This window comes from Bombus terrestris, chromosome 12 (assembly GCF_910591885.1).
Source record: "Bombus terrestris chromosome 12, iyBomTerr1.2, whole genome shotgun sequence".
In the NCBI taxonomy this organism is placed as follows: Eukaryota; Metazoa; Arthropoda; class Insecta; order Hymenoptera; family Apidae; genus Bombus; species Bombus terrestris.
The window spans coordinates 860,236-883,503 of NC_063280.1; the positions used below are offsets into that span (position 1 = coordinate 860,236).

General features: G+C 37.5%; 1 protein-coding gene and 1 long non-coding RNA gene across 7 annotated transcripts in view; one reads left to right on the top strand and one right to left on the bottom strand.

Annotated features, from left to right (window-relative positions):
* The window catches only part of LOC100643741 (mucin-5AC), a 331,083-nt gene that overhangs the window by 292,712 nt on the left and 15,103 nt on the right, over positions 1-23,268 (top strand). The window lies entirely within an intron of this gene.
* Positions 9,847-12,628, bottom strand: LOC125386084. The gene is made up of 3 exons (XR_007225936.1): positions 12,315-12,628; positions 10,953-11,660; positions 9,847-10,876 (listed from the first exon to the last, which is right to left on the bottom strand). It is a non-coding gene; the product is annotated as an uncharacterized LOC125386084 (long non-coding RNA).

Genomic DNA, 23,268 nt, shown 5'->3' on the forward strand with positions numbered 1-23,268 from the left:
GATATGAATATTCGTACATCAGGATAGGTATAGTTTAGAGTATATTGTAATCTGCAAAAATTTTCGAATTCTTTAACATTTTAAGAAATTAAAGTCATGAAAGACAATTAAACATTCAATCTCTTTACATTAAGGAACTGAGTAAGAACTCATAATATATTGTCTTAATTTAGATTTTAAAAATAAATACAAGATAATACTCGGAATAATCGAACTAAAAGAAAATATAATGAACTGTTTACGTATAAGAATCCGCGCAGTAGATGTTAGTAAATTAACGTCATAAATTCTTCAAATAAAACTCCTTTTAAAAATTTCGTTAAATAATATTAAGTTAAATTGGAAATTACACGATCCCAAGGGAGAAGATCGATTTGTCGCGTTGTTTACCTCAAACAATCAGCGAAAACAGCGATCGTTCTCAAAGGCATGAATATCCTGGAAAATCGGTGGTAAATTACCGCCAAGCAAGAACGTCGTGCATTTAATAAGTAAATCCGTGAGGTTCATGAAGAATTCATGAAGAAGTCGTTGCGCCACAGGACGACGACGACTTGCGAACGCGCGAGGACGAGGTTTTTTCACGTGCAAGTCGTGCGAGGATGGATCGTATCCCGAATCGTTTCGCGAATCGTCGATTCAAACTTTTGCGAAAATTTCGTCGTGTCGTAATTCTTCGGGCGATTGCGTTTATTTGTCCGTCCGTAATAACCGTAAATTTTCCTTTATTCTTTGAAAAGACAGACAGGGAGAGAGAGAGGGAGAGAGAGGAAGTCGAGAGATCTCCATAACGGAGACTTTGCGCAGTCAGCAGCGACCGAACGAACCATCGGTTTCGACGCAATTCGGGCATGCGAAATGCAAGGTCTTAAGTAATAGTACGTTCGCCGTGAAATTTATTATCGACTTATCTACGCTTGTGGAGGGTCACAATATTTTCCGGTTCAAATGACTCCGAGAGTTGCTTTTGTTCGAGTGTATGTTGAAACGCTTCATTCCGGACGATTAAAAGTTACACTAACTCGTGAAGCTATTTGGATACTTTCACAGGAACTTTTTTATCCATATTGTATGTGTTGTATAGAACATTTTAGGATTTATATAATAACCGTAATTGTTGAATCTCATAATAGAGCGAGTGAAATTTCAAAATATTTCGTATAACACACGTGGTGTATTCATAAAAGATGTGGACAAGTGTTTGAATATTTAGGTTTTCATATTTTCGAGATTGCATGTCGATGGAGGTTAAACAATAGGTACAGAGAGATCGATAAACATGGTCTTCCAATTACGAAAAGATTCGAAGAGATTGTGATGAGAAAATAGTAAATGGAAATCTTGAAGAGATACACTAGTTCGTATCAAACTATAATATTTAATTTGAAACGGTAATGCTAACTCGTTGCTCTTTACACTCGCTTTTCATTCTTCCTCTTTTATTTCAGCTCTTTTATATTCCGACTCCGCGCTCCCTCTCGTTGATCCCTCTGAGGCTTCTCATTATCTCACTACGAAATTGCACCGACGTAAGTAAACGTATACTCTCTCGTAATCCAAAACTCCACATCGGTTTTCCGCGTGCAACCATGTCACTCTTTTTCCTTCATTTTATCCGACATACGCGACGAGCTTCGCCGGCATTCATAATATCGCCACATTCATGTTTCAAGAACTTTTGAAACAACGTGATGTATTCACGAAGAAGAAGCGATATCAAAATCAAAATTCGGATGCGTCGCTTGTTAAAAAATAGACTGCTTTCAGAAAAGTTGTAATTAACAGTACGAGTAAACTATAAAACGTGTGTCAAAGGAATCAAAATGAAAGATGTATGAAAAAATATATGACGCAAAGAGGAGAATGAACCATTCTCTATCCATTTTTAAATCTATCAAAATACACCGCTGTTAATTTATAAAATTTCTATGAATAATTATGTATCGGTTGCTTTGCCTGTTCTGGTAGTTTTAGTTTTAAAACTTGTACCTCTTGTGGACAAGAAATTACATCAGTTTTTATATTGAATGGCACGAATAATATATAAAATTGCATATAACATATAGCCGTAGACATAACAACAACGACAAGAACACCATTTAAAGAGTAATAACTGAATGAATTGTGAATGCGGGAACGAATGGAACAGAGCAAACAGCTCTGAACGATATCAAAAATTAGTGAAATATCACAGTGTTGTTAAAGATGTACGAAACGATGACTCACCGAGCATTTAAACAGAAAAATCATATAGAAACGTAAAAGTCACATCGTCCCTGTTCTGCATTGTCGCGTCGTATTAAGTAACCTCGCGGAAAGATTTACTCACGGCGTGGGCGAGCAACTTTAAAGGCGAGAAGTTAGCGTAGTTAGGAGTTTTCATTACGATATCACCGGCGCGGTGCTCGTGCGGCCGCCGGAAGCGCCGTGTAATTTTGGCTCCGCGTTCTTCCGCCAACATTTCTATCCAGCAGCCGCTTTTCCAAGTTTTACTCTCCGTGATGTACCTGCGTTCCGTTTTAATTCCATCTAGACGACCTCATCCTTTTCTCTCTCTATTTCTCTTTCTTCGCCCTCGCGTTTGCCATTATTTTGAATCTTTCCACGTGAAGACGAAGGAACGTTCGTCCGCGGAAAATTTGCGAATTTGACGGATTAACACGCACAATCTTCAATATCTATATTTAAATTTTGTACAGTCGCTTACGCGAGTCGTTCATTTATCGCAAGTTACAACTCGTCTCGTCGTTTGGTTTTACCGTTCACCATCAGCCTTTCAACATAATGTTTGAATGAGAGATACTGGGGTTGAAGTGGTTCGGCGATTATAAATGAAAGAGGATTGTATTGATAAGACGGATTTATGGAGGAACTCTTGTTATTATTCTCTGTGAAAGAGGTTTGTTTTAGTGATCTATTTATTGTTTCTTCCTCTTTGTTTTTATTTCAAAACTCGTTCGGATTTATGATTGAATTTAATGCGATGAAGATAAGACATGCTATTATGCAGTCATTTAGACGTTGCTTGAAAACTAGTTATCCAGTTTTTTCCATTTTCAATTGATCGCATATATCTAGATAGAAGATTTCCGTTGAAAATCTTGAAAATTGTGTTGCTTCTATGTTCCTATATCATAATTATGTATCAACTCTATAAACTGGCTCAATAATGTCAATGAAATATATATAATTGTAAATATCAGATCCTGAAAAATTTACTTGTTTCCATATCCTTATATCTTAAGTATTAAATTCTCAAACTGAACGGAAGCAACTTCACATTTTCATCCTCAAAACTTCGACTTACTTGTTTCAAACAACAGAAAAAAAAAGGTAAAATGTTGCATTCCTTCCAACACACTAACGATACGTACTCACCAATATAATACAAAAGAATGTTTTTTTCTTGGTAGTATCGTCGTCCAGGATTTCACGAATTTTTCCAAACATATCACATTCGAGGCACCAATCCGTGTCGTCAAATTAACATTCGGAAATTCTGCGAACGATATTTTTACGGTCGAAGGCTGCGGTTGCGCCATTTTATTATACGCCTCTTCAATTTTCCCGGTTGAAACCCTGACAAAATGGAACGAACACGGGGTCGTTTGTTTGCTCGCAAACAAACGTTTCCTTCACCCTGTTTTCCGTTTTCGGCCCGTCAAATTAATTCGACGTCGTTTAAAACGTCGTGACTGCCGCGAGATATCTTCGGGAAAAAACTACCGCCCATCGGACCGCGAGTTTGCCGGCGTAATCAAGAGAACATTAACGAGCTCCGGTTTTCTCTCTTCCATCTCTCAGTATTTACTTCGTTCGTTTCTTCCATGTCATGTTTTGTTTTATTAAGACATTGTATTGTACCGGTCTGATCAAACGTCGTTCGAATGACATACAAACCTACAATTTCTATCATCTAGAGATTATGGATCTGTAATGTGCATTAAAATGATGATAGAATATAGATAGAAGATAGATAGAATTGAAATGTTTCGACAATAAATAGATATCTGTAATCATCATCTCTATTTTAATAAACGCTGAAGTTAATTTTATGAAAGGCGACTGCCTTTCATTTTGATGGGTTTGATAGTCGATTTGATAGTGCAACGTTTGAACTTCTATTGATGCGTCGTTCCAATTATCTAAGAATCTAAGTCATATTTGCGATGTAACCGAGACGTGCTCTTCCTCTTATATTCTGATACAATCTTTTCGAAACCAAAAAAGAAGCAACGAACAATATGTTAGGAGAAAAGTTATCGTTTAAAATAAAAAAAATATTAAATTTAAAGAATGTGTAATTCTAGAAAGGTGATAGTAATACTTTAATAACAGTAAATATATTAAACAATAAATAGTCATCGTTGTCGACAAAACATCGTTAAGAAATAATCTTATTTTTTCTCGTAGGCACAAAAATAAAACCAAGAAGCTATAGAAAAACGGTGAAAGGAACATTTCTACGATTTTCACGTTTCTCTTTCGCGAAATAGTAATTTGATTCTCGTCTGTCTCGATCTTCGTGCAGCGTGCTGCCGCAGCAGGTGATTTAAACCGCAATTCGAATCTCCCGGAGGCCATTCCCGGGCAGGATACTTGGCCAAGAGAGGATAGATAGCGAATGGTGCGCGGTCCCTTATAATATAATTGATTCATTGTGATTCACCGTGCACACGCCACGCCATGGACTCCATCCATCGCCGAATATAAATTCGCCCCGATACCACGAAGTCAGCGATTAATTTGCCTTTGCCGCTCTGATTCCCTGGTATTTCCACGCGGCGCGGCATTCCCTGTTCCATACATGCACGCAGGATTACGCGTACAGAAAACCGGCCCGAGAGCTGGGAAAGTCCGGAGAGAGCGTAAAAGGGAGCGTAACCGAGAGAAAAATGGTCGAGCTCTCTCTCTCTCTCTCTCTTTCTTTCTTTCTCTTTTAACCTCTGTTGACATCCATAAGCAGTCATGGACGTTTTTTCGTCCCCTTCGGGACTCGTGACTCTGTGTCCTCCTGCTGGATTTTGGTCACTCTGAAATTTTATCAAGCTCCTCGCCACAGCAATGGAACACGATGGAGAAAGATATAATCTCACTCTTTAGCACAGCCGACGTTTACTCTTTGTCTCTCTCTCTCTCGTGTTAATTAAAATGTCAAATATATCGTTGTCAAATGACGTACGAACTATTGACGTGCCGCACTGACCTCCTGTAGCATTCGTTCTCGTGATTTTCTAATTGTACTTTGTTCTCCGCTTATTCTTTTTGGAATTCATCGAATTCTTGGAATTTCTCAATTATTAAAGATTTTCTACAGTCGATTAGCCAAGTTACTATCGCGAAATTGTTAATTGACGTGGAACTCCTCCGCGACTGATTGCGCATAGTACTTTGAGTTTTTTAAATATTGTTAAAGAATTTTTGCAATTGTTCGGGTAACTATTGCGAAATTGTCGATACGCAAGCGAAGAAAAAATTGTGCAAAGGTAACGAGCAAATTAGAAAATAGAAAAAGATAAGAAACGGTAAAGTGACTTATAATTATAGTTCTGATCAAAATAAATGTAGCCGTATCAACGGTGCCGATGCAATATTTCAACTGAGAAGCCGCGAGCGATCGAGCCGCGTGGCCGAATTTATGCGAAAAAAGAGCAGAAATCGACAAGGAGAGCGAGAGCAACAAGTAACGTATAAAAAGTAGCAGATAGAGTGAAGCGATTTACGGTAAACTCGCGAGTGCGACAATTTATCACGCCGACAGGCTCAAGATAATCTCCGATGAACCTGTTACGCTACAAATTAAATTAAAAATGATTAAAGCTCGCATCCTCTCTCCGCTCTGCCGCATTCTCTGACCACAAGGCAAGCGTTCATCGTCTACTACAATCACGGAGGAACTGATTGTTTAAAGAGGTTCCTCCAAATCGATTAGTGCTTCAATGTCCTCCGATTTTTTTGCGTTTGCCTTTCGTACACTATTTTCACCTTGATTATATTTACTTCCATTTTTCGAACGTTAGATAGAATTATGAAGCCCGATCAAAAAATACCCGGATTATTCCTTTTTTATTTATGAAATTTATTGTTCTACATTGTAATAATTACGTCCAAGAGAGTTTTATTCGATGTTTATATATTGTTAACAGCAACTTTTCTATTTATAGGGAACTACTCCTTATGAATATTACTAGAAATTGATTATCTCCGTATTTTCTGTTATTTATTCGATATTATAATTCACTAGCCTGAATTGGATTTCTGATTACACCGATACATTTGAGTAATAATTCATGCAAATTGCGAAGGAAATTAACAAATTGGAAATTCGAAGCGTTTCAAAACGTAATCGAAGTACAAAAAGTATCCATTATAGAACTTACGTACTTAATTAGGTTCAAGTACATATATTCGTATTATTTTCTAGTACTTGTATATAATTATATTAATTTGATACTGTGAATATGAAATGTAGAACTTGATCAATAAATTACTGGGTAAGTACTATATGCAAATACTTTCTGTAGCCACGATACATGAAAAGAGTTAGAAGAATTTATTTACACAAAAAGAGAATATTCACAATGCTATTAAAACTTCGTAATTCCTCGTGCTAAATTTCGCTTCCACTTCTATTAATTTTGCTATCTATATTATCTATGCTATAAACTTCGTGTTCCAAACTTGCTCTTCGTGATATAATTTCTCAAGACGAATCGACAGGAGCTGGCGCGTGTTAGAAAAACCGCGAACGAGCGAATCGACAAAGGTCAGCGAGACGGTTGCGTCGTTCCGAAATAATCCCGCCGCTCTCATTACCAGCGTCGTTAATCTCCGCCTCGAGCAGCGGGGAACGAACCAATTAATCTTGCCCGGCAAGAGCGGCGAGTGCTTGTAAGCAAGCAGAACGCTACGGATGAATAATTAAATCTGTCCTCGGGCCCGATCGCGTCTTTCGAAAGCTTTCGTCGCGCCGTTTCTCCAGGAGAACCAACGACTACCGATCGTTCCCGCACGAGAAACAGGAAGAAGGAAGAGTCGTACCAACCGCTGTGCTTGCCTCGATCGTTCTGAACACGGTGTACCGTTATGAACAAGGGAAATCGAGAACCGGATACGATAGAGCGTTCTCGAGGGAACGTGCTCCGAGATGGTCGGATAAAAAACGACGACAATAAAAGCTTTATTAATGACCGCAATATCGATAATTATGGGTATGGATATTAAGATTATGGCGAAAAGCTCTGTCTCCTCTGCTGGTGTTTTTAGTGTAAAGTGATCACTTGTTGATGTTAAATATATAGTGTTAATTAGTGTTTGATTCTTAATCGCAAAGATTGTATCAGAGAGTATATTTGGAATTGTTTGTGAAGTAATATGTTCTGAAGTTTATGATCAATGCTAATAATATTGCTATAAATGTTTTGTATTGGAAAATAATTGTATGAAAATTTCATTCACAATTCATTCCTTTCTTCAAATTTTTTATAAGAGAATGCAAGAGCTACAGTTTAGTAGAAACTATATATTAATAAATTTTACCATTCTGTTCACAAAAATACTTTATTGTAGAATTAATTGCCGAACACTTTTCAAGTTATTCACGATTAAAGTTTCATTTTAAATAATGTTTTATTTGTTAGTAACACATTGTGTACGATTATAACGATTTGGTCACAGACGCGTTACGACATTCCAATAATTTCAATAGAGATGCATATCTCTGTTTACTGTAATACATGGTCATCGTTACTGAATCACCACGTATAAAACAGATTCTAAGTGCAGTCAAGTCGAGACTTTAAATCTTCCAGTACTAGATCAATCTTTCTTTCCACTCTACGTTATCTTCTAAAAAGATAGTGATTTATCGACGACGAAAGACCAAGAAGCTCGTAGTAAGCAAGAAAGAGCTCCTTTTCTTGTTTCTTCTTCTCTTTCAACGTCGAACAGACTTTGATATCGAAGAAGCATCATCGTTCACAGGCGATCTTCCGTCGAAACAAAAATAACATTGGCTGTATGTTGCTTTCACCGTGATACGAATAACCGCGTGGGCGATGACTCGCCGCTTGGAATTTATTCGCGCGGATACGCAGCTCGACGCTTGACCTACTTCTCAACGCGGTTTTTCAAATCACTCGTACATGAAATCATGGGAAAACAGCAAAGCCGCTTGCAGATTTCAAAGATAAAAAGAAGTTTCCTGTGTCGGTGATGTAACGTTACTTGTTTCTCATCCCCTTGACACTGCCGTTGTTTCTTCTTCAAGTATCAAGCCGGAGAATTTTCAAGTTGTGAAACGGGTCAAGGCCGAGAAATACTTTTCACCCGGTCCATACGAGGTCTGCGCGACATAAGACACGGAGGTTCTTTGTAAGACGAGAATTTACGTGAAGAGAAAGAAGTGTATTTTCCACGACATAACATCTTTTGCACATTATCGCCGATGTAAAAGCAGTTTTATCAAAAGGAGCTTTCGGAATACGTTCGTCGTACTTTCACTGGTCTACCATACGTAATCTCTCATTGGTATACTAATCGGGTTAGTAGAAAAACCTCAATATACTAGAAACCATTAAAAAAGAAAAAAATAGAAAAAGTTTGGCAGTGCGTTTAGATGAATTTCACTCTGCGCTATCGGAGATAGCAACCGCAGAATATTCAAAGGTTAAATTATTAGAATCATTAGAATATTCAAAATAACCAAATTCTCTAGAAATTTTCTACAATGGAAAATTTTTTAGAATTTTCGTAATTTTTTGTTATTTTTTGGCCGCTTTTCCCGACATTATTTATCCTTTCATAAACCTCTTATTTAACTTCGTACAAATTTTAAACTTTACTAGTCAGTAATTCCAGCGTTAGTAACAGCGTTAGAAACAGCCAACAGGAAACGATGTACCGCGAATGAGCACGACCGTCGATCCATCGACAGAAAGAGCGGCGTGTAGCGGCGTTAGACTATCCGCGTCTAAATTCTGGCTCTCTAGGGTCGTGCGCAATTGGGTTGGAAGGTTTTACATGCAATTTGCTGGTGTGGAAGCACCTGCTGAAACGGCTTTAAACGGCAAACAAACGGGCGACGGGAGAGCGGTTCGCGTAAAACTTCCTTTTATGGAGGTCACGTTCTGCTCGCGTGCACGCACACGCAGCCGTATAAGGAGCTTTTTCGAAGGCCTTGCGAACCCCGGAATCAAACAGCAACACGACTCGTCGCCTTTTTGATGCTTTCACGGGGGTCATTTAATTACGTACGAATCGCGTTGCAGTTTTCATTCGTAATTGTTTTTTTTTTCTTTTACTCCTCTTCCTTTTACGCCCTTCTCTTTGTTTATTTTCCTCTGATGCTCTTATATCCTTCCTTCTTTAAAAAGGTTTATTCCTTTCTTTCATTAAAGCTATTTCGTTCAGAGAGAATGGAAGCTGATCCCTTTTGCAAGAACAGCGGGTGTATTTTCCTGAATCAATGCAAAACCGATAGTGTTTTTTTCATGAAGAAAAAGGCTTATTAGTATCCGAGCCACACGTGTGGTACACGTGTACTCCGCTTAGCACGTTCTCTAACCATGTTAAAGCAACGAGATTTTCAACCTTCTCGCGATTTCCTTGCCTCCCGCGGTGAAATGGCCCTCCATTTCGTCCTCTAGTTACGGAATCTTCTCTGTTCCGTAATTTCACCAGTGAAACGAAACCAGCGTGGAGGATTTCGAGCGTGCAAACGTAGCTCGAGAGGCAGAATCAGAATACGATCAACGAGGCACAATTTTAAATGCGATTAACAGATCCGAAATGATTCGAAATGACTTGTTATGTAACCTGTGCTCGTTGTATTATCGCGATATTATTGTCACGTTACTGGAGATGGTAGGATTGCAAAATGTCGCGTCTGTGTAGAATAAAAATCAACTAAACGATTTGATTGTTCGGTGGAATAGTGGATTCATGTCCAATATATATATCGACGCTGTTGCATCTCTAACTTGCCAGTAGAAGACGAAAGCTTTTATCACGCTTGCATATTACGTTATACTTTGTTCGGAATAATTAGAGGATCATAATTACAAATGATTTGATTACACTAATGAAATCGGACGAAAGAGAAGAAGTCTCTAGGTTAGACTGGCATGTTATTCGCATGATTCTGTGATAAAGATCGCCTCAGAGATAATTATCAGAAACAAAGATATATACAAAACATAAAAATTAAATATGAAAATCATTGTACGAATAAAAAATCCTCTAACTGTTTTGAGCGCTGTATGTATTTATATTCGTGTCCTCTTATATATAAATTAATCGTCTATGACGTAATTTCCAAAGTAGCTTGGTATTATCCTGCAACTGAGTAACTGAACTCATATACAGAAGCCAAACTCTTCAATTTCATCAAGTTTAGTCCCCCTACTGCTAAAGTCAATTAAACATGAATTACATAGTCTGATATCAAAATAAAGAAATTTCTTGACAAATGAAGTCGATCAGTTTGACTTCTGAATAGTTGAATCGTTACAGTCACGCAAATTCACGCCTCGATAAATCATAGCTCGTCGAGACGATTCCAACTCTCAGTTTACGCGTTCAACCCCTCTGATTGCTTCGAACAGTCTCTTAAAGTTCACCTTTCGACAACAGCTCGTTGTCTTGTCTGTGAATTTGCAAGCATGTTCGCGTGACTCGAGAGGGTGGTAATCCCGTTAGGAAAACTTCGCTCGTTTCGTTCGATGCGATTTACGAAATCGTGGAACGTTACAGTACTATGAGGTACTTTACAGGTGGAATAGCATTGAATTTCGACCAGGACTTCCGTTTTACACTAAATTTCATCGAAGTGTCTTAATTCCTCGAATTTAACATCAGATTGATAAGTCATACTCGCCTATAAGCAGATTGAATTTTTCATTATTATCTTAATTCTTAAAATTATCGCACAAATTCCCGAACTTTATACGTACTCTCGAAATCCACTTGACTTGTCGGCCACTCGACGAAACCGAACTTTATATGCCGAACAAGTGCTTAAACTCTTCCCCATTATCCCAAACAATTGTGATTCGCATATAATACACTGGAAGTTCATTCGCGCTGATTACAGTTTAGACTTTACTGTAACTTACAATTACTAAAAATTCATAAAGAACTATCGTTAATTTTTTATGAAAATAAATATGAATATGAATTCCAGAAGACCTGAGATTTCAAATTGAGAAATGCTTCTTATTTCTAAATGTAGAAAGACTCGAAGACTATAGAACCGTCAATCTAAATACATCAATCGATACATTATGTCATCCACGTATCTGAACCGTTTCATGGCGTTCTTTGTCTCCATTTTTGCTTTCACGGTTTGCCTCGCAATATTTACAAGTGACAACATTTTCAACACTAAACAACCACGGAAAACTGAATTTTCCGTCGTGGCGTGTTTGTCTTCTCGAACGTCTCTCTCATCGAATGTATTGTTTACCCGCGCCTCTACCCATGTCTTGCGATACACAGCCAGCCACGATACAGTTTCAACTTCGATAAAGTAATCCGTTTAAGCGATTCTCGTTTCCAGCCTGCTGCCTACGCGTCGATTCCCATGATACCGGCCACTGATAGAGCTTCCTACGCGTAAATTAGTCGTTTCACTCGAACAGCTCCCCTTTGTATACAACCATCTGCAAACCAGCACGATATTCCATATATCCATTTAACATTGATTCGATATTACTGTTGGATATTGAAATTAGAGATATGCATGTTTTGTTCAATTCGATGGACAGCCAATACAGCAGACTGAACTTCTGTACATTCACATGTTAATTATTTGCAAATATATTATATAAAGGGTTATAGGAAGCAAAATGTTTGGATGTGGTATGGATAATGGAAACGTAACGCATTGAAGATACATCGTAATGTTTTATGATTGGGAAAATCGAGATAGTAAACGATGTGAGCCTTAAAAAACAAGAAAATGTTTTTTGTGGGAAAGATATTAATCTCGTGCAGAATACAGTGAAAATATTTTAGGTATTGGAATACTGTTAAACTATTACAAGAATTTGCCAGACACAACTATGAATTTTAATTAATTCAATACACCTTTCGCTATTTATTCTGCCTCTGAATCTGTGAAACTTTTAAACACTGAAAATCTACAGTGATAAATGATGTAAATTAATTCAACATTTTTCAAAACTCGTTTCTCGTTTTTACTGGAGATCTTTAACTCTACCACTTACATCGTTTACCATTTTAACTCTTCAATTAGTCTTTTTACACTCGTATAAGAGATAACCCACGACTTCTAGCATATAGCGCTTACACACGTTTTACCAGTTTGTATTAGCTTGTTCCTTAAGTCTGCGAAATTCCCAGAGCTTGCCTCTCCAGCTTTGATCATCGGCTTTTTTCTCCCGTTTGGCTTCCCTGACCTTATTCCAAGCTCGCCGCTCGAACGGTCGCACGATATCTATCTGCTCGCTTGCACCTTATTTTTAGTGCCCTCCGGGGAAATTGTTTACAACTGACCGTATTATGAAATATTACCGTTGTCGTATCTACGAAAGTCGTTGCGAAACAGCGCGTTACGAAACGTATGTTGCTCGAGTTAATGGACAACGCGAGTGATCTTGAATAATGATCGCGGACTAACTCTGCTCGGTACATAGACTGCGGAGCGATTTAACATTGATCCTGGACTGCAGTAAGAAAAATAGATCGTGTAGATCTATGATTCTTAACCTGTGGACCGTCGACCACCAGGAAGCCTGTGATGTTCTCGGAAGAGATTCTTCATGGACATTAATTAATAAACACTTAGGGAACATTTCAAGGAAGTGCACGAATACTATAAAAAGATAACTGTATGAACATGACATAACAAAAAAGGATTTGCACGAATGTAATATGCAATGGGAGTCGTATTACAAGAAATATTTGATTTAAAATATTTGTTTTACTATAAAACACTGGCGCGTAGATTGTTCACGTTATGTCTGTTTAATGATAGAAAGAAGAAGGGAAGCAATTAATAGTTTTTACGATCGAAGATTATTAATTCTATGGTATAGCATGTACTTGTAGAAAATGAAAAATCTAGATTTTGTTTGAGTTTGCAATATGATTTAGTAACATATTATTAGGTATTAATGAAAATTGGTGGTAAGGCACTGGACAAAGTAAATTTCTAAGGACTCATACTTGCGATCTTCAAGTTCATATAGCAGTATTGACCATCACTTTAGCTATAATAATTACGTTTTCTGTTGTTCTTCCTCTCGCTATACTCTCACGCGAGGAAGAGAAATCCATCAACGGTTTAGATAGACAATAGAGTAATCCGATAGACGAAAGATCTCCGCACGAAACGTCGGCGAAACAATCCAATCGATCAATTCCGCTTCTTTCTGTGCTCGTTTCTTAAAAACGCCCCCGCACCAGACACGGCCAGTCAACTCGTTGTCAAAGTTGAATAATTGCACTTTGGGCCTCGTTTGTTTTAACTCTCCGCTAGGCAAGCGAGGCCGTCATTACTCATTTTCGAATTCCGAACCGAACCGGACGACTATCGATCAAGACGTGATCTGCTTTACATGCTTGATAATAGACTGGTTACGCGTACTGTACAATTTCATAGACAATCGATCCGAACGTTCGAACGAGTCGAGAATTCAATAAAAAGATATAATATCGAACTTGGTCCTTCACGGCTAACAATAGTTGTATATTTATATCGATTCTAAGTTAAGAACGAACGTCTCGTTTAAAAGTTAAACGATTTCGCGTCAAAAGTTTAATCGTGTAAAAAAACGATTGATCTACGATCACGGTTTCAGAAAATAGATTCGACGTTGCTGATACAGGGCACCGTTTGGATACGGTTAAAATTAAAACGGAAGGGAGCTGTAATTTTCTTGTACGCCCAGCGTGGAAGTTTTAGAGTAATAAGTTAATAATAGGTTACCTTGCAAGATCTACGTGGCGGTAACGAAGAACGGTAGTGTAAAAATCGATCGAAAGACTTGTACAGAGGCATATAATGCAGTGTAAAGAGACTTGATGTAACGAAACGATGAAAGAGGCAAGTGTACTTTGAAAAGGCACGACAGCTATACGTTAAAACGTTGTAAAACAGTCAGAAAGGAAAACAGATCGTGGAAACAAGAACTAAAATCCCTGTTGAGAAATCCCGGACGAGGGAATATTTATGTCCACCAATCCTATGCAACAGTGTCATCCGCAGTTTGTGTAAGATTATATTTCTTACAGATAGGATCTTCGATCATAATTCTCTATATATTTTCCGGGTCCTCCGCTGACAGCTATTCGCGAAATTTATTGCACGCAAACTATCCCGCTTGTTTCGATGTTAACCGGTATAAAATAGAGATTAAAAATCATACACAATATCTGCAGTTCCTCTATATTGGAAAGTCTGTATACATCGTTAAATTAGGCTAAAATTATGGAGCAGAAACTATTTTATTTTTACGAATGGATCGTAAGATATCCATATATATATATATATATATATATATATATATATATATATATGCTTTTAAAATTCTTTTAATTCTGTCATTATTTTTAATGAGTATTTACTGTGAATGTCGGCGAGAAATAATGATTAATTACATTCTAGATGGCGACAGGTTTTCGGAGATAGACCTTTTTAATGTACGTACTTATTTCTGCTATTCTTCATTCAATATTATCAAGTATTATTGAAAAATCTTCCTGATACTCCTGATTAATATCAAATTATACGCATGCAATGTATTACAAGAACGAGATCTACTTCTTTTAGTACTTTTAACAAATGTTTAAAGTACGACAAACGACATAAAGCATATGGAAATATGATGCTTCGTTCGTTGCTAGTTGCTCTCACAAGATCGATATCGCACTTATTTTAACACACTTGCATAATACTCTGTATTCTGAATATTCTATATAATAATCGTATTTCATCAATTCAAACGTCTATAATACGTCTCTACAAACCACACAATAACATTTACCGCATTACATGACGTGTTCGTTCTTTTGGACACGACACGAATCGAAGACAGTTAGAGAATTAACATTTCGCCAACAAGGGATGTCGGTGGTTCCGTGAGAGGGTAGGATCGAACGGGACCCAGGGTTGCCGGTTGGGAGGTGTGAGAGACGGTGCGGTGCGAACGACCGTGAAGTGGCAAAGGGTGTTGGCCTCGTGGTAAGGGCTTGTTTGAGGTACGGATGCGTTTGTTGCGAGAACGGATGAGAGTGGATGCCACGCCAAGGTGGAATGGGTCAGCCGAGACTGTTTCTCTTCTCTCTCCCTCTCTCTTTATTTCTTTCCCTCTTTTCCTTTCTCCTTCTTTTCCTCTTTCCCTCTATCTCTGTTCCTCTATCTCTTTCGCCTTCTAGTTCACACCGTTTATACCACGCTACGAATATACACGGATACACACGTACAAGGAACGTATATACACAGCAGCTGTACACTGTACACACAAGTCCGTGCCCGCATTAGTTTTATTGCTCGTAACGGAAAGAGGGTTTAAACTGCGAGTAGTCTGAAAAAGCGTTGTTAGGATGATCAAAGATTCGAAGCTTCTTTGGACACGCCCGGCCGCGACTCTTCCCTTTGACGCCATTGTGGGCGAGTTTGGTCGGTGGAGCGCTTTGATTGCTCGACTACCAAACGAACTCGATCGCCTCATCCCTCATGGTACCACGTGCATTGTGAGATTTCTATGCGAGCAAATACACTCGATTTTTGTTTGCATGCGATGAACCTTCCTATTAGGAGAATTTTTTCTGTCGACCAATTATGTCGATATATTGCCCAGAAACCAGTTTGACGATACGGAAATTATTAATATACGAGGCGGCAAAATGTTTCTTTGCTTGAAAGCAATCCGACTAAAAATAGCTTTCTTCAAATCACGAGGCGAACCTTCCTTCGTTTCTGCGTTTTCACGTCAGCCGTGAATCGTTGTTTGTTCGTAAGGTAAGTCCAGGAAACAGGAAAAACGAGTATTATGATGAGGTGAAGATGAAAGTATTTTGACTTCTCAACGAATTCAAGGCGCGTTGTTGGAGCAAAAAAGTTTGTTCAAAGACGTATGTTCATGGCGTGAGCGAGCCTACGAGGCCTCGGACGAACAAGTTCTCGCCGTGTGGCGAGCATTTAAGCCACGGCTTAGCCCGGCTGAAAGCGTTACTTGGCTCCCTCCTCGTACTTCCGCCACGTTCCGTTGGCTGACCGCGCCGCGGCTTTTAATCTAGCGCCACCGGATTATCGTGACTCGCAATCTTTCTCCGGCCTTCGAACTCGTTCATTATTCGTATTCGAGCGTCGATCGCGGCTCCAGGATCGCGGATGCGTATCCAAGAAAATATCGCGAGGCATTCTTACTTCTATAGCTCGTTGCCTCGATGAGTTATCTTTTCTTAATTCCTATTGTTGGAATTTTGTTTGTCAATCTTTTCATGCTTGACGTTGCATATATGCAACGATATATGCCGTAAGAAGTTATTAATTAACTAAATGATAAATTTGTATATTATTTTTTATGTAGCCGCTCTTGAGTTTTAGTGTTTCCTATATAAAAATATGTTTCTATTATTAATAATTGATGAAAAAGTATTTTCTCACGACATGAAACAATTTAATTCAGAAAGGATTGTCTCTAGTTATGAAATTTGCAAATATAGACAGATGAAAAATCAAAATAAAGATGTAATTCATTTTTTATTAATGTATAATTTATATTTTCGTATTTAATTAATCTCACAATTAGACGCGGAAAGAACTGTGTACTCTCTCAATTTCATTCAACCTAACGAATTATGCAATCATTCCTGAGGAACATTCGATCACATCCACTCTAAACTTTGAGTGGCCAATTCTCTTCCTTCACGCTCTAATCTCGAGTATTTATGTATTTAGTCCTTCATCGTATTTCTAATACTCGAGGTCCAATCATTTATTATAAACGAGTGTCTAACTGTGCTTCACATGTTTGCGACCGAAATTTCCATTTTCAAATTGCTTTGCTTTCTCATTTACCACCTCTGAATTCCATCGGTTTGGAAACCTGTTGAAAGTTCCAAACTCTTCGTTGTCGTGAAAGCAACCGGTTTCGTCATTAAAAGATGCAGTATCGAGGGATTTAACTTTGAAAAACGTCGAATACTTCTTCAAAACTTTCTCATAACTCTGACGATCTACAAAATTTGTAATCATAGTAAGTTTTCTTATTTATCCAATAGTCTCGAACACGAGATGACACGAGGCAACTCTCGATGTGGAAGAATTCCAAATTTTCAACTTTCTCCCAGTTCCATAATTCTTAAGTTTCCACGGAACTTTCCATGACCTCGGAAATTCGAGTCCTTCGAGGTTTGCGGTAAAGTTCCATGTTTTTGAGGGATCCAGGCGACTAGATGCACTTGCTGTTTATCTTCTCGTCATCGCAAACTAGAAATGTTTTGATGTTTGGTCTTGGCTTGAAACAGACGAGTTTCAGAGATTTCGAACTAACCCGCGAACTTTCCGGAATCTTGATATTCTTGAAATTCCGGCAACTTTCGAAGTCTTACGAAGCTATGTGAGACTTCACCAAGCTCGAAACGCTTCGTAACAAAAGGGTGTCGATTTTCAACCATCTTTAACTCGTGCAATCGATTGAAAACTGATGTTTGGAATGCAATTAGAATTGATCTTGATTGATAAATTAATTTCATTCCCTTCTAACATTATGGTACAATTTTCTTACGGTTTTTATTAGCTATAAAGCTAAAACTCAACTTTTATAAACGCTGTAAATATAAACCAATCTAGATATTATAAATGTAAAATTACTTGTAAGGAAAATATACTAAATTCGACTGTCCTTATTATCAAAAATGTTTATCAAAAATGTAGAATGCAAAACATTTGGCTTTAATTATTTTTAATACAATTGCTTCGGTGTAATCAATTCTAATACGTCGTTTGCTTTTTGAAAGAGATAAAAATTTAAGAAATAACAGTAAAATTGATGGGATAGGATAAGGTTTATAGAAGATGAATACATTGCCTTGTAATTACGTCTATAAATCGATAGTGGTCGTGTAATGGTTGCGTAAAATTTTATCTTATCAGATCCAAGAATGTATTACAGAAACTAAAGGATCCAGTTAAATAGCGAACAGTTATTCGAGAGGACTTCTGACGAAATCAGGATGTTTCTGTTTCGATGATCGAACCCAACTGCGAATAAATAGTTATATCGGAGGTGTGATGGATTTCCAAGGGCCTCTCTTATCGAATTCAACAAGCGAGAATTCCCTAAATCGACTCGCCGGAAACCTTGATTTCTCCAGAGACTCTGACAAAGGGGGAGGAATCAGATTGTCCGAGAACGTTCGAGTATTAAAAGGTTTCGCTATTTTCTTTACCGTTTGAGTATTCATTTCCGCTTGAAATTGTTCCATCCGTTTATTCCATTAACGCAATGCGTCTTGATTTTCTCACGAATAATGGAAAATAATTCACGTTTCCTGAATATTTCTTGATGTAATATATTAATTATACGAAAGAAACGATTCAAATAAAGCGTTTACAGAACTTGAATTTATTGCACATTCATTGGAATTACACTCGTTATCAATGCGGTGACTCGCATAGTTCGATAAGAAGTATTAGAGATTCTAAGGGTTCGGGAAAGTTTAACATTAAACCTATCGACACTTCGTGTATACCTATTCCTACCGTGTGCGATCAAAATGACCGGTGATTAAAGAAGTAATAATTTTTATGATTTAACTTAGATAATGGTTAATTTATAACTAAATGTATATAAAATGATGAACTTTCATAAAATTTCGTTCAAATTTACTTTTGTTTAATTTCAATTATAGACTTAAATAGAATTACACTTGTATTTATATAAAGATATATCTTATTCAATTTTGCTGCATTTTTTACAAATTATCTTATTATCAAATGTACATTTGCCGCATAAATATTTTCCGCATCTTAAACAAATTTTCATAATTTTGTAACCTTTACAACTTTTTACTTAACAAGTTTTTTGTAGTAATGAATCTGAACTTCTTGATAGTTTTATTGTATGGTTTTTTTCCCGCGATTCTTTATATAAAAGCAATGTATGCATCAGGTTTATAACAATTTTGTGAATTCTCTGTAAATTGGCCCCATACTATACAATAGATACTATTGCAAATTTATTGGTTTATAAACGTTGGCTTCTTTCGCTTTTTTTATCAAATCGTATAAACCTCATAATTTCAGCAAAGTCATTTCTGCTCATTGTTTTTGAAAAAAATGCAGGTCTCCAAATTTTATTCCACAAATATGAGACATTTAAATTTTTTATATAGCATATAGCATATAGCAGAGCAATAAATGCATCTAGTTTTGTTGCATCTAGCTCCCTCTTAGTCTCCAATACTCTAAATTCTTCTTCTTCCGTACATTTTATTGTATGATCCCTTATACGGTGATCAATGATAAGATAAAATGCCGTCTTTATTTGTCCTTTCATAATATACCGTTTAGCATATCCCTAAAAATATTATGGACTGATGTCCTGCCAGGTTTGGGACTTACATCTATTTCTCTCCAAACTGTCCCATCGGGTCCAGTTTTAATACGTTGGTTCTATACATCAGTCTCACCCTTTGTTGTCAACGATAATTTCTTTCCTTTTTGCCCTGGACTTATTTATAATATTCAACTCTGATTCGGTTGTAAATAGCTTTTCATGTGTTTCCATGCCGTTTTTAATTGCTGAAGTTTCTTGTTCATCGCACACTGAACAGTCTTTTTCTATGTCCGTAATTTCTTTTTTATAACTTTTTTTTTAAAGTCTTGACATTTCTAGGGTAAGTATTTATCACAGAATAATACCATGTACGGAATACAAAATTATTGTCAAATTTGATATGCTTTACTTTTCCTTTTATAACAACTTTACGCAAAACGCTCTGAGATGCTTTCTGTCTGAGTTTTAGAGATAACAAGTTTAGATGTCGACTAATTGACTAACAAACTGAGATGTATTCTAGTCGAAAGGATAATAGCAAATAAGAATATGGCCTGTGACAGCGATATTTATACAAAAATATTGATAAGTATTGGCCGTTCTCCATCAACGGTTACTTGAGAGTGGAGTTGAGAAAGCTTTTCTCGTGTTTTATCGCAATAAGCAATAACCCTAAGAAACTTCTCGACCTTTAAAATGTTTGTAACAGTGGACTATAAAAAATGCTAAATTTTATGGCCGTTCCTTAGGATTATTATGGGCCTGAGTTGATACGTCTTGACAGCTGGTGTTCATCTTGATCGAGATTATGTTTTATGACAAGATTACGGGTGTAACAGCTATTATTATTTGTTATTACTCATTTTGTTCGTCATTTGACCTTGAAATAGCCTTTTATTTGTACTGATTGTATTTATTTTAAGAATAACAAAAATATTTTGTCGGACGGTCAAAATGACCGCTCACGGTAGGCAATGCAAAATACAAATTTTTCTCAGAAAATAAAACAGCAAACTAAAAGTAAATACCGAAAAATATATTGTATGCATGTTTTAGGAAAAGTCAGAAATTATGAAGCGATATGATAAAGTTTAAATATAGTTAAATTTGTGTAGAAGTCGCGAGAGCGGTCAATTTGACCGCGCCGGTAGGTTTAGTCTTAAAGAGATTCAAGTAAGGATGACAAGAATGATCAAATTTAAGAGTTTTATAGTATACATCTAGGATATGGTGACTTAGGAATCGTAGAGAAAGAATAACGCTGGCTAAGAAATTGAATAAGGATATTGACTGTATTTGAGAGACAGGAAGAAGAAGTATTCTAAAATTACAGTTATCTAAAATTACTACCTGATGGTGAGTACATTACATCACAGAGAAAACAAAGATATTTAAATACCACAATCGATTACAGCTGAAGGAAACTATTGTATATTTAAGAAGATATGACGATCTTCTTCATCTTCATTCCTATTCGATTCATCTTCATATTCTGAATATGTTAGAAGTAACGCGAATAGCTTGAACGATACATTTGAAAGGTTAGCTCGGGATGACTGAGTTCCAGATATGCACGTGGAACTTGAAACATGTTTCTATTATAAGTGATTCTTCTGACATAGTCATAAGAATTTAAACTCTCGTATTCCTCAACAACGTCCTTCACAATAAAACTCGCAAGAAACTTGAGTAAATAAATCAAACAGAATATACGAAGCGTTTCATCTTATCGCATTACTTCTTCTCATTCCGATCTTGTCCATGCGCATATCTTTCTCTTCCCTATTATTTTTTCCACCTTGAACACTCCATCATTCTCATACATTCTCTAAAACGAATTGATCAGCATCATGATATTTAGTAGTTAGGTATTGGGCACTATCCAATAGATTACTATGACCAAAGTCTCGAAAATTCCATTAAAACATCTCCCAAGACAGGCGTATATTAGCGACGTCGAACTTTTTAGACCCTTCGAGAGAGTTCGCTTAAAAATGACGAACATTGTTTTTAAAATAGCTGACTATTAAATAGAGAAAGCAATTTTGTTAAGAAGAGGATCATTATTGTTTTATTTATTTATTTATTACTTATTGTTATTACTTATTCCAAAACTTCAAATTTACTTCTTGAGTAAAGGTAAATGTCCATTCGAGTAAATAAAATTATAAATAATAAGAATAAAATTATCGCGAGTTGCTCTCGAGAGTATTTCTTGCAACACTGTTGAGAGTTACTATTCGATCTGCATTGACGGTAACTCTGATAGTCGCTCTAAACGCAGTATTCGCTTGCGAGAAATACTCTTGAGAGCAACTCGCTATAATTTTACTCTCGAATGGACACCTACCATAAGGCTTTGGTTACAATAGATACGTGTTCTGAAGAATGAAACATCTGCAGACTAAAATGCGTGCAATGCAGGAGATAGATAGGAATGAAACGAAGTGAGCGGAAGGAAATCGCGGAAGAAGGACAGAGTCGGAGGGAGTCGCGAGGGTGATTCGAGAAGGGCCTTTGACTGGCGCACGAAGGGGGCCAAACTAACCCCTCAGGTTGCTCGGTCTACAAGGGTGCGCGATATTGATTCTCGCCTACCACTTCCACCATCGTTGTCCTACCTGTACACGCGACTACCGTCGAATCATGGCGGTAGTGGTGGTGGTTGTCTCCCGTGCTCCGCTTCTCTCCCGTACACGCAGACGGACGATTCGTTACACGTCTCAATGAGCCACATCGAGCGATCCAGCCTTTCCTGGCTGTGCATCCGTCGTATCTCCGTGTCCCCCTAGATTCGATAATCGATAACGATCGCCGCACGAGCGACTGTTTCGCGAGGATAAGATCTCTGACGCTCTTCCATCACCAGCTTGCCGATTTGTAGGATAGAATAGATTTCGATAGGATTCGGAGACGTTGATGCCGAGTTACGAGGGTTCCGCTGGAAATATGAATCGTGATACGGACATTGATAAATGGGAAGCTTCCTTGCACTCCCTGGAAGTCGTTGTGTTCCGTTGGCGTTTCTACCGACACTCGGAACATAGTTGCGAATGACGTAGATCAATAACGAGCTTGAATTAGTCATTAAGGAAGATATAGCTGTAGTCAGTGTTGGTATGATAATTGATACGCGACGGTGTGGTAGTTACCTGCAACAATTTTTCTTCGCGTAGATGCAGTTTCTTGTCGCCGGTGTGCTATGGTTCTTATAACTGGCTTTACACTACGGTGATGAAGCATTCCGCTATTAAAGAATAGGGCTCGTTTGTCTGCAATAGCTTTGGGCTTTCACAGTGAGGGATTTTACGTATTAAATAAACTTTCTTAGCAACTCGCTTCTATTTGATGCTGTTAAATGTAACTTATAACTCATCGAGGATTTAAGAAAAAAAATCCTTAGAATACACATTACACTGATCACATGATTCTGAATTATTGCAGTTAAGCAAGAGTAGTGCTAATTTAAGAATAGATTTTTTTTTATTCGAATGTACAATAATATTAGTTAATCCCAGATTAAGTAAACTGTCCATCGAACGAAAAATAATAAAGTTGATGTCCCCTGACGAGTTCAGAGAAATGAAGTTCTACGGTACTTCAACTTCATTCTGTGAGCGTTGTCGACGGGTCTATCTTTCCGCCAGTGTTTATCAGGTGTACCAGCCGAGTTGCGTTTAATTGAGCCACGTCGCGAGGTTTCTCTATCAATCCGGACCGTTTAGGATCGTAACTCGAC